Source organism: Tamandua tetradactyla, chromosome 17 (assembly GCF_023851605.1).
Source record: "Tamandua tetradactyla isolate mTamTet1 chromosome 17, mTamTet1.pri, whole genome shotgun sequence".
Lineage (NCBI taxonomy): Eukaryota > Metazoa > Chordata > Mammalia > Pilosa > Myrmecophagidae > Tamandua > Tamandua tetradactyla.
The window spans coordinates 70,598,198-70,615,646 of record NC_135343.1 but is presented as its reverse complement, the minus strand read 5'-3'; the positions used below and the strand labels follow the sequence as shown (position 1 = coordinate 70,615,646).

Below are 17,449 nucleotides of genomic sequence, written 5' to 3'. Positions count from 1 at the left end.
TTTCCATTGAAAAGGCTAATAGTTATAAAAACTTGACTTAATAGCAGACACATTTATGTGTGTGCTACATTATTCCACTTTAACAGAAATTTCGGTATCACTGTAGTTTTAAGTATATTTAATTATTTTTAAATATTCCTAAAATGCTCAAACTGGGTCCACACACGTGTTCCCCAAATGCCAAACCCTTTCACAATCTGGGCCTTTGTATATGTGTGCTGGTTTGAAGCTGTCCTGTACCCACAAAAGGCCATGTTCTTTTAATCCAATCCTACAGAGGCAGACTTACTGTGGGCGCGACCTTTTGACGAGGTGGTTTCCACTGAAATGTGACCCCATCCAATTCAAGGTGAGCCTTCATCCATTTTACTGGAGTCCTTTACGAGAACATAAAGGACAGAAAAACCCCAGAGAGAGCTCAGAGAGACACACTCAGAGAGAGCCCGGAGAAACAGAGAGCACCGAGAATAAGCACTTACAAAGAAATGCCCCTGAGATGCTAAGAGAAGACCCAGCAATGCTCAAGAGTGGAGAAGCTGAAAGCAACAGAGCCTGAGAGCAAAGGACCGGCAGACACCAGCCATACACCTCCCCATGTGACAGGGGTGTTCCCAATGCTGCGGCCTCTTGATGCCTTACTTGGGACATTTTCATGGTTTAAGAACTGTAAATTCTAAGTTAATAAATCCCTATTGTAAAACCAATCCATTTCCGGTATATTGCATTTTGGCAGTTTTGGCAAACGGAAGCAGCATTATGCTATTTCCCTCCTTCCCCACCAACCAAATGTCTTTCCCTCACCCAGCTCCTCAACTCCAACTCATCTTTTCAGGAATGAACGCAGTTTCCTCTTCTGGGAGGCAGACCTCCATTCCTGCAGAAATCTCTCTGTTATCAGGTCACAGTCCCCCATTCACACAGCCACCCAGGTAGGGAGACAGCCCTTGACTTTTCCATGCCCCAGTATCCATGTGGGGTGGCACACAGAGAGCGCGTGATGAAATGATTTCCTTTCTTTTTTTTGCATGTGCAGGCACCAGGACACAAACCCGGGTCTCCGGCATGGCAGGCAAGAACTTTGACACTGCACCACCACTGTCTGCCCTTCAATGAAATGACTCTTATTGGACACACATCATTCAATAAACTCTTGCTTCCTTAACTATATTTGTAAGATTTGTTGTAATTGCTCAAGATCTTGCAACAGTTAATGCCATAAGGGCCCAGATCCTCCCAAATCTCCATCCAAGAGGCCCCAACTCCACCACCCAGCTTTGCCTCTGAGCCACACCACGGTCTTAACATGGGACCTAAGCATAAATAATAAAGCAACGGGTTGAAACCAAAAGTAAGTCTACTTACAAACCACAGTTCCTCATTTTATTGCTGTAAATTTACTTCTCACTTTTTTTTCTGGATTACTGTATTTATTAAATAAATTAGCAAAGAGCCAGTGAGAAGGACTGATTCAGGAAGTACTTCCAAGTTCTAAACCTTAAAAACATATATATATATATATATATGACTTTCTATGACAGCTGTCCAATTAATGCCCTCCATAAAGCCATTCAAATAACTGTGTCTGGGCTGAAATCCAATTAAGTCATTTCTGTCTGAATATCCCCCAAAGAGTCTCCTGCTGAGCTCAAAGTGGAAATAATCATAAATGCCAAATTAGCTGTGTAAGCACTTCCAAAGCTGAAACCAGACAAGCACAGGAAAATCCACATGCCCAGCCTTTTAACTGGCACAAAGAAAGAAAAGGCATTTCAGTGACCATCTGGCAGAAAGTCAAAACCCACGTCCTTCTCCAACCAGGCCCTCTCAGATAATTCTCACCCTATGTAAGCATCAAAGAAAAGCTTTGGTCCATTCATTCAGGCATATTAGGAAATGATAAACTTGGGCTCTACAATGCAATTCTGTGCACAGAGGGAACAGGGCAAAGAAGAGATTTCAGGTATTCTCTGCTTTAAACACTTCATGAATCACAATTTACTCCTCCAACTCCTGACACAGTACAATTAGTAAATCCTGAAGTTCAGGACTGCCTCTATACATACCATTTGTCCCAAAAAAATGTGCAGCCAAAGCCAAAATCTCATTGAAAGGCTGACAGACTGGATATACTCAGCTACTGAGTTAACATACCTCTCTGCTATTTGACATGTGCCCTCCAATCCATGTTTTTGGATTTACAACTGCAAAATATGGCATATCTGCATGTCTTTTACAATAGCTGAATTCATGAATGTTCTAACCATGCATCTCAAAACAGAAAGGGGTCCTTCCTGCTTGTCTATTAATTCCAAAGAGATCCCACCTGACAGACCTCACCTGAGATGAATCAGAGCTGAGATTTGTAAAAACTTTGACTGGTTATGATGCCAGTCCCAATAAAGAACCTCTATGCTAGAGAAAAAGAACAGAAAAGGAACAAGAAGGGCCTATGCAAGAATCCCTTATTCTCCAAGCCCTCTTAATTCGAACATAAGGGCAGTCTTAAAGAAGAATAGCTCTGGTGCTGAAGTTTGCTTTGCCTCTGCATAGGATGCAAAGGAGGCAAGGGCTTTCTTTGTTTTAAACTAGATGCAAATTCCAGTCTCACATCTTACTGTGATTCTGAGGCTGCTACTTAACCTAGGAGAGACTATGTTTCCTTGGAAATAACATCAGTCACCTTGTTGGTAAAATTAAATGGAAGACACACATTCAATGTACATGCCTTACTCATCTGCTATGTGCAAACACTACATAAACTAAGTCTAGTGAGGGACCAAAATCAATTAAGATAGCACAGCAGTGTTTATTTGTTAGCAGAAAATTCATCTATATGAAAAACATGAGTTAAACTTTTAAATAACTTTTTAGGAGATGCATGCTTTCCAAAATATCTGCAATATCTGTTTCAGAATCCAAAAATTCTAAGGAGACAAGAAAAATGTTTATATTAACTCAATAGTTTTAGATAAAAACAATTATGATACAGTAGAAAGTAGTTTAATCTCACCTAAGAATGACTTTCAAATGGTTAGAAGAACTATAATGTCTCTTAGAAACTCTTCTACAAGCAAAACTTACCTAATATGAAAAATTACTACAAGGTTTCCTAAACCTCACCATCCCAATAATACTCTTCTCTCTCTGAGGTAGACTCCAAGTTCATCTATTCAACAAGTCTTTATTGAACACATACTGTTACCCAGCATTGCGCTGGATGTTAGGAGCATGGGTGCTGAAAGTTCCTGGTACCCACAACACAACTGAAACACTCAGTTGGGTGATAAGTGCCAAAACAGTGGAATTCAGGATGTTATCCATCATCCTGCATCTTCTCTGCATGCGACATGCAGACTGGGACATGAATTACTGTGCATTACAGAAAACGAAGCGCCCATGCTAACTCATGCTAAGAGTGCATGACCCTGCGTGACCTTTTCAAGTAGCAACTTACCTGGCCCCTTAAGGCGCAGTCTCTCTCATACCTCACTTGGGCAAGGGATTTCTGAATGGAAGGACATGTGCCCTTCACCAGTGTTTCCATTCAACTTCTGCCATCTCAGCTTCTAAGAGTCCTAAATTCTGACTCATTATGGGGGAGCCCTACCACTCCATCCATTCATCATCTGCAGACCGATACAGAAGGTTGCTGAACAAAACATGGCTGAGGTCGGCACCCATTGGATACCTTCCTCAAGGAAGCGTCAATCTGGCAGATGACACATTTGGGTGTGGTCGTCCAACCAATCTGCACAGCCGGAAGGCACACAGGGAGCCAGTCTGCTACTGCCTGACACAGTGAAGGAGCAAATGCTCGGGAACCACAATCTATACCAGCAATAATCCTCCCAGATGAAGAGTCATTTTCCCCATGAACATACAGAACAGCGACCGTCAGCTTCTCCATCTAAATAATCCATAAAAATGTATTCTGAAATCCAAAATACTCAGAGCTTTGGGGAATTTCACAATACAAATCTGATGATATAAAGATCAAAGCATTTTTATATTTTTACTCTCTAAAGCAGTCCCCAAACTGTAAGGGTACGCTTTTTTTTTAATTGAGATGTAATTCACATACCGTTGAATTCGCCACTTTAAAGTGGTACAATTCAGTGTTTTACCTATTTTTAAAGACTAGTAGAAAGGGCGGGAAAAGGAAGCAAAAGCGGGGGACTTGTAACCAGCACTTGGTTTTACTGAGAACGGTTCTGGAGACACACCCCAGACTCCGCTTCCCTGGATGGATGCTCTTATTTTTGCTTTAATCATGCATTCCTCTTTCAAATAAATCTTTTTTTCATCCAAATGATAACAGTAAAGAGAAGAAAACAAATCTTACAACAAGCTAACATCACCTCCTACTCCTTTCACAGAACATTAAATCCTGAAGATACTTATGTTCAAAAAACATCTTCTGAAGGTCGGAGAGAATTTAATATCGGCTCTGAAATAGATGGCTTGGATCTGTAAATGAATGAAAACATACTTACAATTTTGTTCACCTGGGAAATGAACTAATCAGATCAGGGTGGCCAGTTGTCCTACAGTCAGACCTTGCACGGGTGAGGGAATTGCTTAAAAATCTGCCGTGAGCACCAGGGGCTTAAGGAGACCTGAGACCATACATAAGTAAGTTGAGTGCACAGCAGTTTACCTGTGCCAAATTTACAAACTGGCTTTCTTTTCCAGAAACCTCTTGCTTCTACAGGAAGGCAAAGGCTGGCAGGATGTGGCACCTTCAGGCATTTTTTCTGAAGAGTTGGTATCTGCTTACTAAGCGGACCTGGGGCGCTGTAGCAAGGGACCCCGCCCTGGTTAGAAGTTGCACACACATGCTCAAGGTTACCAGGCTCCGCTGCCAGCATCCGAGGTTCTCCCTCAAGTCCTGCGCCACTCTGGCCTCCCCAGCACCCACGGGCGAGTATTTGAGAACTTCCCTCCACCAGTCCACAGCTGGCCAGCTTTTCACCTGGAAACGGTTCTTGCCCCTGCCCCGCTGACAGTCTCCCAAAGGCAACTTCAACACTCAAAACACAGAAATGCCACCAACGGTTTATCTCGGCACAGAAAAGAGACATCAGCCAAGCCTGCAGAGCCTCTCCAATGTTTAAGAGACCCCAGGCAAAAAAAAAGCAGCACTGATCTCGAAACCTCATTGCTCAGCATATACCTGGAGGAACTGAGTGTGGGGACACAAATGGACATTTGCACACTAGTGTTTCTGGCGACAGTGTTCCCCATCCAAAAGGAATGGAGGTGACCTAAGAGTATAAGACAGAGGAATGGAAGGGGAACTGTGGTGTACACATACAATGGACTATGGAGCAGCCGCAAGAAGGAATGACACAGTGAGAAGCGGAACTACATAAATGAACCTTAAGGACTGTAAGTTGAATGAAATGCCAGGAACAAAAAGCCAAATATTATCATGCCTCAATCATATGGACGAACTATCATATAAAAATTCAGTGAACTAAAGTCAAGAGCATGGGTTATCAGGTTGGGGCTTCTTGTAAAGAGTTCTAGACTGTAAACTCCCACAGCATTGACATATAGTCAGGAGGTGTAACTGCTAATAATAAACTCTGAGATACTAAAGCTGTTGATATATAACATGGTCTTTCCCAGAAACTTTGGGTATCTATGAAACTGAGACTCAGAATTAGAGCTCTGAAGCAACGAAAGTCAGCAGTACCCATACAGGAACTGTTTAAAAAGTCGAAAAACTGATCAGACATCAAGTAGAGATATGAATGAAGCTGATCTGGATAGGACTAAGGTATATCAGAATACAGGGTAAAGGATGATATGGTCCATATGTTAAAACTTCAACTCCTGTGTGAGACTAAAGGGAGAGATGTTTATTGGGTGCAGAATTTTTATTTTGGGTAGTGCAATTCCTAATTTAACTTGCATGGTCAGTTTAGTTGAACACCATAATTACATGGAAACTTGAATAGGGTATGAGATTTTATTGGTTTGTCCAGGTTAATGTGATACCCCAATAAATCCCAGAGTGATTTGGGCAGTAAATAAAGAAGCATTTGCAAAGTCCCTTTAGGGGAATGGGGAGAAGGCAGAAATTAAATTCCCCATTTGGAGAATTTCTGATATTCTTGCAAGCAGTGGGGCAACCAAATCAATAGGTCAAGCCCTTGATCTTGGGGTTCGTGCCTGTGAAACTTATTTCTGCAAAGGATTGGCTAAACCTACTTAAAATTAGGCCTAAGAGGCACCCCCCATAGAACCTCTTTTATTGCTCTGATGTGGCCTCTCTCTCTAAGCAAACTCAGCAGGTGAACTCACTACCCTCCCTCCTATGTGGGACATGACATAAATCTCCCTGGCAACATGGGACAGAAATCCTGGGATGAGCCAGGACTTGGCATCAAGAGACTGAGAAAGCCTTCTTGACCAAAAGAGGGTAGAGAGAAAAGAGACAAAATAAAGTTTCAGTGGCTGAGAGACTTCAAAGAGAGCCAAGAGGTTACCCTGGAGGTTATTCTTATGTATTTTATAGATATCCCTTTTTAGGGTATGGTGTATTGGAGTGGCTGGAGGGAAGTACCTATAACTGTTGAGCTGTGTTCCAGTAGCCAAGATTCTTGAAGACAACTGTATTTATGATGTGACTGTGTGATCATAAAAACCTTGTGTCTGATGCTCCTTATATCCAGGGTACGGACAGATGAGTGAAAAATATGGATTAAAAAGATAAATAAATAATGGGGGGGGGGACAAAGGGTAAAATATGTTGGGTAGATGGAAATACCAGTGGTGAACGAGAGGGAGGGGTGGGCGAGTATGGTATGTATGAGTTTTTTCTGCAGTGATGCAAATGTTCTAAAAAACGATCACAGTGATGAATACCCAGTTATGTGATGACACAGTGGGGCACTGATTGCACACCATGTATAGTACATATGTGTGTGAAGATTCCTCAATTAAAAAACAAAAAAAGGAAGAAAAAAAAAGCAGCACCGGGGCTGACATAAGCTGAGACGGGGGTGACTATTTCCCAAGATCCTAAATTTGGCAAGGGAAAAATGCTTATAAATCAATGTCAGCTTCCCTTTTTCGGTCAGGTGGGGGGAACTGGAAAAAAACGTGTCATAAGGCTAAAAAGGGACAGCAAATTTTTATGTCGTGGCGATATCAAGTTAAAATTAAAAAGGGATGCTGATGGCTAAATTGATTTTTGAAAGACTACTCTTGTAACTATCACATAACACACTTTTCATCCCAATGACATTTAAAACACTATAAAAAAGTGCTGAAGCATATAAATAAGATGTTTATAAAATTGATTTTATAAGGCAACTCCCAAGAGGGCTGACAAACCTGTGAACTGTCACTGCTGACATTTATAACTATTTCAATTAAATATGTTTCCTTTCCATGGAATCAAATTTCTGCAGCATTTACTTGTGTCAAAGCAAAATGCTGATTAATTTGCTCCTAATTCATTTACTAGAAGTATTGGGAAGTGCCAGGAAAATAAGAACAGCGCAGAACAGTGCTGTCAGTAACTTCTGAAATGCTGCAAAACAATTTGCATACTCTCGTCACCACCTAAGGCAAGGTGCAGGCTGTAACCCCCCCCTGTCCCCCCCGAGGCTGGTGCCATCCACCTCACGGGCCTCCTCCATGCCCCATGCTCACCGCTCTCAGCTCCCTCTCTGCACGTGGTCAAGTGCAATTGAGTCCACAGCCCAGAACCCACCACACCCCCTTCTACATGGAAGGAGCATGTCCACACGAGATGTGCTACACTGAAAACTAAAATGAGCTAAATTAGTCACTCACTCCACTTTTGAGCTGAAATGCAGTACTTCATAAGACTCTGAAGGGAAGCAACAGAAAGTACAGCGATTAGAAAAATTTGTATTAATCACCAAAGTTATCCTTCATCCCATCAGCAACAAAATAACTGTAAGATCAGCACAGCTGTCAATTCTCCCAACTCCTATCTCATTCACACGTGCCTTTGGGATGACTATTTTTCTTAAGTGGGTATTTAAAAATCTACCTTGAAATGATCATGCCTGTAGTGCCCCCACTGCACCAAATTTCAGCCTCCATCACTTGAAACCATCCAGGTGGCATTCCATACACAGGCGCCTAACAAGGAATCCTGCTTTCCTGAGACCTGTAATAAAGGAGAATTTGCTTTCCAATACTTGGTTGCACATATGATTTATGTAAACTACAAGACAGGTCTAAAATTCTGAATTATATTTCTCATTACATAGCTCTGGTGAACCACAAGCTTTGATGTTCTAGTGTCTCTTTATTTTCAATGACTTATGTTCTCCTAAAGTCTTAGATGTAAAATATTTAGTTCTACTGAAAAGGGACTGCAAGGAGAGGGAGGGAAGTGGGGACGTGAATCGGGGTTAAGGGGGTAGGCGTAAGCTCTCACAAGCCTGGTTTAACTTGACCAGTGTCTTGCCAGTTGCCCACTGCCACTTCAGACTAGGCAATTCCTGTCGTGGGGGCGCTCCCCCCCATGCAGGAGTGACCACCAAAACCTATCTCCAGACATTGCCAAATGTGCCCTGAGGGGTAAAATTACCCCTGACTGAGAACCACTGAACCAGAATACACATCAATTAAACAGATCGAGATTTTGTTTTCACGCAGCAAAAATAAAAGAACATTCATGTGTTTTCTAACTATTTGGGAATAGGATAAAAATATTTGGTGGCAGTTGCAATAATCACCCCCTCCCAAAATAAATGAAAAAAATAAGCACATTCAATTGGACTCAATGTCATGATTAACTAAACTATACATACTGTATAATAAGAACACAACCTTCAAACTCTAGTTGATTAAAATTACATGGTCACAGATGAGGAAAATGTGTAGAGTATCTATTGTTTACAAAAAAGTAGGATAGTAAATATATAAATAGATGTTTACAGGTATTTTCAACTAAAAGGGGAAGGGAGAAAAATCAAAATGGTTTAAAACGTGGCGATCTAAAGGGACAGGAAAAGAAGAGGAAAAAGAGAGAGAAATACAAAGTCTGATTTCTCTGAATGCACCTTATTTTGTAGGTCTGGCTCCAGAACCATGCCAATGGTTTGCATAATTATTAAAACAACATTAAATGCCTAAAATATCCCAACAAACAAAATCAGAATGAAACACATAAACTGGACAATCTATGGAGTGGGGGGCATAAACACAGAGACCATTATTCCAGAAGACCACAGAACATGATAATTTGCCCGTACTTCTCTAGTGGGATAAACCCTACAGACAAAAAAATCTTCAATTTTTTTGCCCTCATATTGTTAGCAGGAATATTGGTAGGGTTATTCTAAACTAACACATTCATATTTGTTGTGTATAAATAATATAACCAAGCCAATAAGTAATTATGTTAATGTTCCTAGGAAGCAAGGTTTTCAGGATAAACAGACACAAATATAAAATCAAACAAGCAATTTCTATTAGACTCCAGCATTGGAGCAACTAGAAGGAAAAACATAAAATTGTGGAACTGCGCCCATATACCAAACTGTGAAATCTGTTCCATAATCACTTGTTACAATATACTTTGGAATCACTTGCTTTTTAATATATATATTATATCTCACAATACAAAAAAAATCAAAGAAGCAAAAAATCTGTGATCCTAATTTTGAATTAGAAACATCAGTATGAATTTATGATAGAGTATGTCAAAAAGCAAAACTAAAAGCAATACCAACACAGAAGCAATAAGCATCTCTAATGCCCAGATTGCAGTCTCCAAATTCTACTCCCTACTGAAAGGGACCAAAGTTCTCGAAGAAAGGCCAATTGCAGGTCTACGATGAGCCTGGGACATAGTGGCTTCCTCGCCTTCTGGTGGGACATCAAAGACTAAGGGGGGCCGTGGCAAAGGAGCACAGGAGGCAACTCTGAGTGGTCCTCTCACTGGCCCATATTGGGGCAATCTGAGCACAATAAGGACATTAGCTGTGACTCCCAGGAGTGGGTGTAAACCTCCCTGGCAACCTGGGACAGAAATCCTAGGATGAGCTGGGACTTGACATCAAGGGATTGAGAAAACCTTCTTGACTAAAAGGGGAAAGAGAGAAATGAGACAAAATAAAGTGTTAGTGGCTGAGAGAGTTCAAACAGAGTCAAGAGGTTATCCCAGAGATTATTCTTATCCATTATATAGATATCCCCTTTTTAGTCTATGGTATATTGGACAGGCTGGACTGAACTATACAGCTGTTTTCCAGTAGCCATGTTTCTTGAAAGTGATTGTATAATGAGATAGCTTTTGCAATGTGACTGTGTTATTGTGAAAACCTTGTGTCTGATGCTGCTTTTATCTACGGTATGGACAGACGAGTAAAAAAATACAGAAAAGAAATAAATAATAGCGGGAACAGAGGTTAAAATAAATTGAGTAGACTGAAATACTAGTGGTCAATGAGAGGGAGGGGTAAGGAATATGGTATATATGAATCTTTTCCTTTTTCTTTTTTATTTCTTTTGCTGGGACGTTCAAAAAAACGATCATGGTGACAGATACACAACTATGTGATGATACTGTGAGCCACTGATTGTAACCATGTCAAAATGTCTGTTTACTGTTTACAATAAAAACATTAAAAAAAAAAGGACGTCAACTGCCACAGGTGAAAATACTTGAAAAAATACTTAAATTATGAGTTCATGATTATTTTTAAAAACAAAGAAACAAACAGAGAAAAAAAAAACCCTCGCTGATGATTTTTGGAGGATGCTAGGGAACCAGAACTATTTATTCAGAAAACTGCCAAAATCAAAGGAAAGAATTTCCTATATAAACTGTCCCTGAGGGTAGAGGTGCTGAGTCTTCTCCACATCCAGCCAGAACACGCAGAAGGAGTGGCAGGACAAAAATGTCAGCATTCTGCACCCTAATAAGTGAATGAATGGGGCTGGCAAGTGCCACCAGAGCTGCCCACCTGGCGTGCGCCTGCTGGAAGCCACAACTCTGCTTATGAAGAGTCTTCCCAGAAAAGCGAACCTGAAACAGATCTAGGGCTGTCCGTTAGGGTAAAAGAAGCTCTGAAACAGAGAACACATTCTGTAGGGATCTAATCAGCAAACTCCACACCATGGGATTCCACAGGACAAAAGACCCAGTTTCTTCAATAAATCAACTGGCAATAGAAACACCCACACTCCCGCACCTACACCCAAGGCTGGAGAAATCAGAGCATGTTAAAATATTTCCTATGCAATGTAGGGACCTCAGGTTTTTATCTGAACATTTTTTTTCCTACATAATTGGGGTAATTTGAGCACAGCATATTGGTTAATATAAAGCAGTTATTTGTTACTGAAATACTTGCTGCAATAATTAAAGATGAAACCATTTGATGACTGGAATTTACTTCAAAAGCAATCCAGAAACGTGGGGGTTTCGATGAAACAAGACTGGCCACTTACTGATAAGTGCTGAAGCTGGGTGGGGGGTATCCAGGAAGATACATGACATTATTCTCTTTATCCTAAAAATATGAAATAGAAAATGCTTTGTCTCAATAACTAAGAAATCCCATCTCTAGTGAGAGTCAAGAGCATCATAAAAAGTGAGACCCTGAGTGGCCTTTAGAAGCCACCAAGTTTCAAATCAGCTGGGCCAAAGGCACAGAACTGGTGGTGCTGCCGCCGCACCAGAAACCCAAATTCTCAGGGGTTGTCCGGGCACCAGTGGGTAGAGGCAGAGCACTGGGGAAGGTCTGAGATGGGCAGCAGAGAGCTGAGCACACCCACACACCGGCTCTCCAGCATCAACTGCAAACGTAAGGCTCTTCCTTCTCCTCTTGAATGTATTTTTTTTTGTATGCTCTATGTGGGGTCACATTTCATTCTTTTTCCATGTGAGTATCCTGTTATTGCAGCACCATTTGTTGAATTTTGTTTGTTTTTTTGTTTGTTTGCTTGTTTCCTTGGGAAGTGCATGGGCCGGGAATCGACCTTGGGTCTCCCACACAGCAGGCAAGAATTCTACCACTGAACTACCCTTGGGTCCCCATCCTGAATGCATTTCCTGACAACTCAAAGGTCAGGACGGATGCCAAAAGTTTTTGATAGCTTAAATACAAAAAAAAAAAAAAAAAAAACCATAACAAATTAGTTCACTTGGAAAAAACCCTGAGTATTTTTTCTCATTTGAAACACAGAACAGATATTGAAACCTTCAGTGTCCTAGCTACACCGAACAACCAATAGCAGCTGTGTCATCCTTAAGTTAATAGATAGAACTAGGCAAACGCCTCCTAATTCATACACTATAATAATACTGAAAGTGTCACTGATGTGCCTGAATTATGAAACTGTAACAACTGAAACACTTATCAAGCACTTATGTATGGAGTTCACTGTAACCAGTTCTATTAGAAAGTGAGTCAGCTAGCAATGCTCCTTAACTCTAGAAAAGTTTACCATTTAAAACAAATCAACGCATCCAAGAACGGTACAAATATGCAGTAAACTACGCTGAGATGTAAGTAAAGAACAGGAGGCACAATAACTGCTGGAACCCTCTGACTGGCGAGGTCTGGATGGAAGGGAGACGGATAATTTGCTCTATATAATTTTTAAGTACCCATATGCACCCCGATTCTGACCACACCAGAGAATAATCATCCTTCTGGCAATTCACTGAGACTTGATTAATGCCAGTTCACTATCGTCCTGTGATAAGGAGAAAGACACAAGAGCACAGGAGGTTAAATGTAGTGATAAAAAATGACAGATTCTTTATCAACTTGGCTGTAATTTACATCATTTCCCAAGTCTCCTCTAGATGGACTCTACATTCTCTTACAAATTACGAGAATTTCGATGCTGACAGGAAGGACTGAAGATCTCCAAGTCTCACCCATTCATTAAACAAATGAGAAAATTACTGAGGTTCAGAATGGTGGCGACTTGAGCCACGTGGGTTTCGGCATCGCTCAAACTCTGCAATGTGCTGAGAGCACAGAGGTTACTGCTCAAGGGACCACCAGCATCGCAGCTTCCAAAACCGGAGCTGACCACGCCAAGGCAGTGCCGCCCAACTCCTGTCACCGTCCAGGGACAAGAGCGCTGTCCCCAGTAGCCGGTATATGCCGACAGGAAAAGGGAGGGCGGCGAGTGTGGGTCAGTCTCCCGACCCACCAAGGCCCTTCCTCGGGCCTCAGCCGGGAACACCTCAACGGTCAGGGCGATGCCAAAGGCTCCAGCCATGTCCTCTGGGGGAAAGAGACCCACGGGGACAGTCAAAGAGGCTGAGATCCACTGGAGACATGCTCCACCCATTTTCACTTCCTCCTAAAGTGAGCCACGGGCGGAGGCCAGAGGCCAGGGACTCAGCCCCACCTGCTGGGAGGCCAGCTGGGGAGCAGCAGGATGGCAGGGGGTGAAACAACAAGCAGAACAGCCTGGCACACTTCTCACAAGGCCACTTCTGCCCAGGCACTGCGGGCTCTGGTCCGGGGCGACTAGAATAGCAAGAAGGGGCCGGAGGGGGCCAGCGGGAGTCCATGCACTTGGAGGCTTGGGCCACAGCTGACTCGGTGGCACCTATCACCGTGGCCTGGCCACCGGCTTACCACACAGCTGAGCCACAGGGAACCCAACAACGGCCACCAATTCGGAGGTCACAATGCAAGAGCCACTAAAAACAGGAGGCCAGCAAGCACGCAAGCTGCAGAAAGCACGGAAGTGAGACAGCCTGCCATGTTAACCCCTCAACCAAAGTCGAAGGAAAAGAGCACTGTTTCTTAAGTGCTTAATTTTTTTAAAAAATATATTTTTTATTGAGAAATACCCACACATAGTCCAACAATATTGTACAATCACTAGCTTACAATATCATCACATAGTTGTGGATTCTTCACCATGATCACTTTTAGACATTTGTATCACTCCAAAAAAAATGAAATAAAAAAGAGAGGATTCATACGTCCCACAGCCTTTGCCCCTTCTTGTCGTTGACCCGCAGTATCTCAATCCACCCAACTTTTGCCCTTTATCCCCACATATTATTTATGTATTTATCAACCTTATTTTTTACTCATCGGTCCATAAACCCCAGATAAAAGGAGCAGCAGACACAAGGCTTTCACAATCTCACAGTCACAAGTAAAATCTACGTGGCTAGACAGTCTTCTTTTAATGGCTTACTTTTATGCCTTAATGTTCAGGCCTATTTTTAGGCTTTGATGAGAAAGAAATGGTTTACTGTATTTTTAGCTCACAAATCAAGTTTTAATTCTTCCCTTTCTACAAAGAGGAAATAACATTTCACATACGGCAGCAATAAAACCTAAGATGTTTTGAAGATAAGCCAGTTCTGCTTCTCCGTAGTCAATATATAAATAAGCTACACCATTCAACTCTGATTCACAGACGCCTCCTCCAAGTACGACGAAGGAGCAAATTTTAACACAAATTTGTGGAAATTCCATTGACTATCTCCTCATGTCAGACCTACTTGTCGTTATCTCATGGCTACAGCAGTGGTTCTCAAAGTGTGCGCCCTGGTAGCAAGTGCAAATTCCAGCCAACCCTCGCAGGGCATAAGGCAGATAGGCAGAGCCCTGCTTTCCCGTGGAAAAGGAACTGGCCAACAGAGCCCACCCGGGCAGGGAGGGGGATGGGATGGGCAGCGGGGGAGGGGAGCTCTGTCCCCCCAGAGGCGCCCTGTTGGCCAGCCCACTCAGCTGTGGCCATGTCTGCACACTTGAGCTGTGCTGAGTGGACTTTCTTTCAATCCTGGAGGGAGAAAAAGAACCAGAAAAGGAAAAACCAAAGCGTCAAGCGGGGCTGAAGGGCCTGGCAGACAATAGAACAGGAGTCCCGGGCAGCCAACGGGTGAGCTGTGTGGGGCAGCCGCGGACACAGAGGAGCTCACCGAGGTCAGAGGCCCGACGCGAACACAGCCCCCGCCCTAGGGCCAGTGGCTGCAACCCCCTGGGGACCACGATGCACCGCAGCCCCTGTGCCACTTGACACCACCTCTCTAGGGCGGGCGAAGACCTGTCAGGAGAGACAGCATCCTCGTCGTCCCACCGCAGGGAGGAGAGGCTGAGTCACCTGCCCAGGGCTCAGCAGGTGGCCCCAGGACTCACAGCCTCTGCCAGGAAAAGTGGGGGTGCACAGAGCATGGAAACAGAGAGTGCCCAGCGCAGGAGGGCAGGGTGGGGCAAGCAGAGGATAGGGGATCCAAGTAGGCAAGATAAAAGCTCAGGAGGTGAGGGAGACTGAGCACCAAACCACCTGGCCAGACAGGCCCAGGGTCAGGAACAGCTGCCACCCAGAATGCAGGGTGCACAGCGAGTGCTCGGTTCAGAAGCAAAAAGAACATGGCCTCAGCCTCCCAACCTTCTGAGCATGCGATCACCTCCTTCCCTAAGTGAGCAAACAAGGCTCAGATATGGTTTTCTTTTTAACTTTTTTTTAGTTGCAAAATATAACATAAACAAAGCAAAGAAAGAAAAAGCAATAATTTTCTAAGCACACTTCAACAAGTAGTTACAGAACAGAGCTCAGAGTATGTCATGTGCTACCTTCCACCATCTCAGGCTTTTTCCTTATAGCTGCTCTGAAACACTGGAGGTTAGAAGGAATATTAATACAGTGATTCAGCCAGTCATACTCACTGTTATTAAATCCCATTTTCTCCTTCTTCTTTGATCCTTCTCCCAACCTATAGGGATCCCCCTATCCTATATTATAGGATGGGGGATGTAATTAGTTGATAATCTTGCGGGAGAGGGTTTCAGGATTTACCTGGCCTAGGAATTATTGGTTCCAGGAAAGCAAACTTAGTGCATAAAACCTTTACAGAGTCCCAGCTGAGCCCTGGGTGTGCTTAAGAGTCAACAGGAGTGATGTTGGTTGGGGTTTAGCAAACCATGGCAATTAGCACTAGCTAATTGAAGTTTGCATAAGAGCAGCCTCTTAATTCCATTTACTCTCTTAGCCACTGATGCCTTATTTTGTTACACTTCTTTTCCCCCTTTTGGTCTAGGAGGTGTCATCAATCCCACGATGTCAGGGTCAGACTCATCCCCCAGTGTCACGCCCCATCCTGTCAGGGAGACCGTCACCCCTGCATGGCTTGTCCCACGTAGTGGAGAGGGCTCAGACATGCTTTCTATTGGCTGTATTCTGGTCAAGTCACCTAAACTTCACTTTAATTTTATCCTTCTTTTAACCACAGGAATTAGACTCTACGGGACATCACCATCACTATTTTATTCTGTGGCTGCAGGCTTTTGCCTGGGGAGGGGGGTGGACCATTCTCTGGGTCTTTTTCCTGTGCCATGAACACCATGGCCACCTCATGTTCCCAGCAATATGACAAAGGACAAACTCCGTCCATGTATTCCTGACTTCACCCCTCTGCAATCTGATCGGCATTCTATGAATACTGAAATGGGAAACACCAGCAGCAACAGTGACCAAGTAGCAAGTTGTGGGGACAAGGACAGGGCAGCGGGTGTAGGGCTGGGGCCACTCACCATGGCCCCTTCCCCACGGCCTCCCACTGCGGGGTGGTGGGGCAGTAACAGGCCCACAGCAGGGGCAGCTGCTGTCCCTTTCAGGGACACTCACCTTTCCTTCCCTTTATTTGCTATTTTGGCAATGTTATAGTTTGCACTAGATTAAATATTTTATGTAAAGCATTTATAAGGGTCTGGCTCACATATGGGCTCAATTTAAATGTTAGCAATTATTATTACTATTATAATGATAATACTGCATTTTTGCTCATCTATGTGGTGTAAACACAAAACCTCTTTATGCTGTACTTCTCTTAATCCTGCCCCAGGGCGATGCCAGACAGCAAAGATGGCATCTCACTCCTTTGTGGATTCCTAGCACAGTTCCTGGCACCTAATGCGAATTAGTCTCTTGAATGTAACATGACACTTTATTTCAATAAAACCTCACAAACACCTGTGGGCCTAAAAAAGGCTGCTTTAAAAAAGCTCGATGGGTATGCAAATGCGTCCCTCCTCTCTGTTGCACCTCACACTGGCACAATGAGACAGATGAGTAGATGAAGGACTTCTTCCTTGGATAAGCCATGGGACAGGACAGGAATGGCAAACATATTAAAAACTGCATGGTCACAACAAAAAGACAAACAACCCAACTTCAAAAATGGGCAAAGGATCTGAATAGACAGGTCTCCAAAGAAGATCTACAAATGTACAAATGGCCAAATACACGGTGTACCATGAAAAGATGCTCAACAGCACTGGTCAATGAGGAAGTGCTGATCAAAAACACGATGAGAAACCACATTACACAACCAGGATGGCTTTAAATCAAGAAAACAGAAAATAACAAGTGTTGGCAAAGATGTCAAAAAATTGGAATTCTCCTATATTGCTTGTGGGAATATAAAATTGAGCCACAGTAGAAAACAGTTTGGTACTTCCTCAAA

General features: G+C 43.0%; 1 protein-coding gene across 5 annotated transcripts in view; it reads right to left on the bottom strand.

The window, feature by feature from the left end:
- The window catches only part of NCK2 (NCK adaptor protein 2), a 142,134-nt gene that overhangs the window by 85,590 nt on the left and 39,095 nt on the right, over window positions 1–17,449 (bottom strand). The window contains exon 1 of one of the 5 annotated variants that reach the window (XM_077134931.1): window positions 8,033–12,099. The exons of the other annotated variants lie outside the window; for them this stretch is intronic. The gene's annotated coding sequence lies outside the window, so the exon portion shown is untranslated. Of the gene's footprint in view, window positions 1–8,032; window positions 12,100–17,449 lie in introns of those variants that run through there. 5 annotated transcript variants of the gene reach the window in all.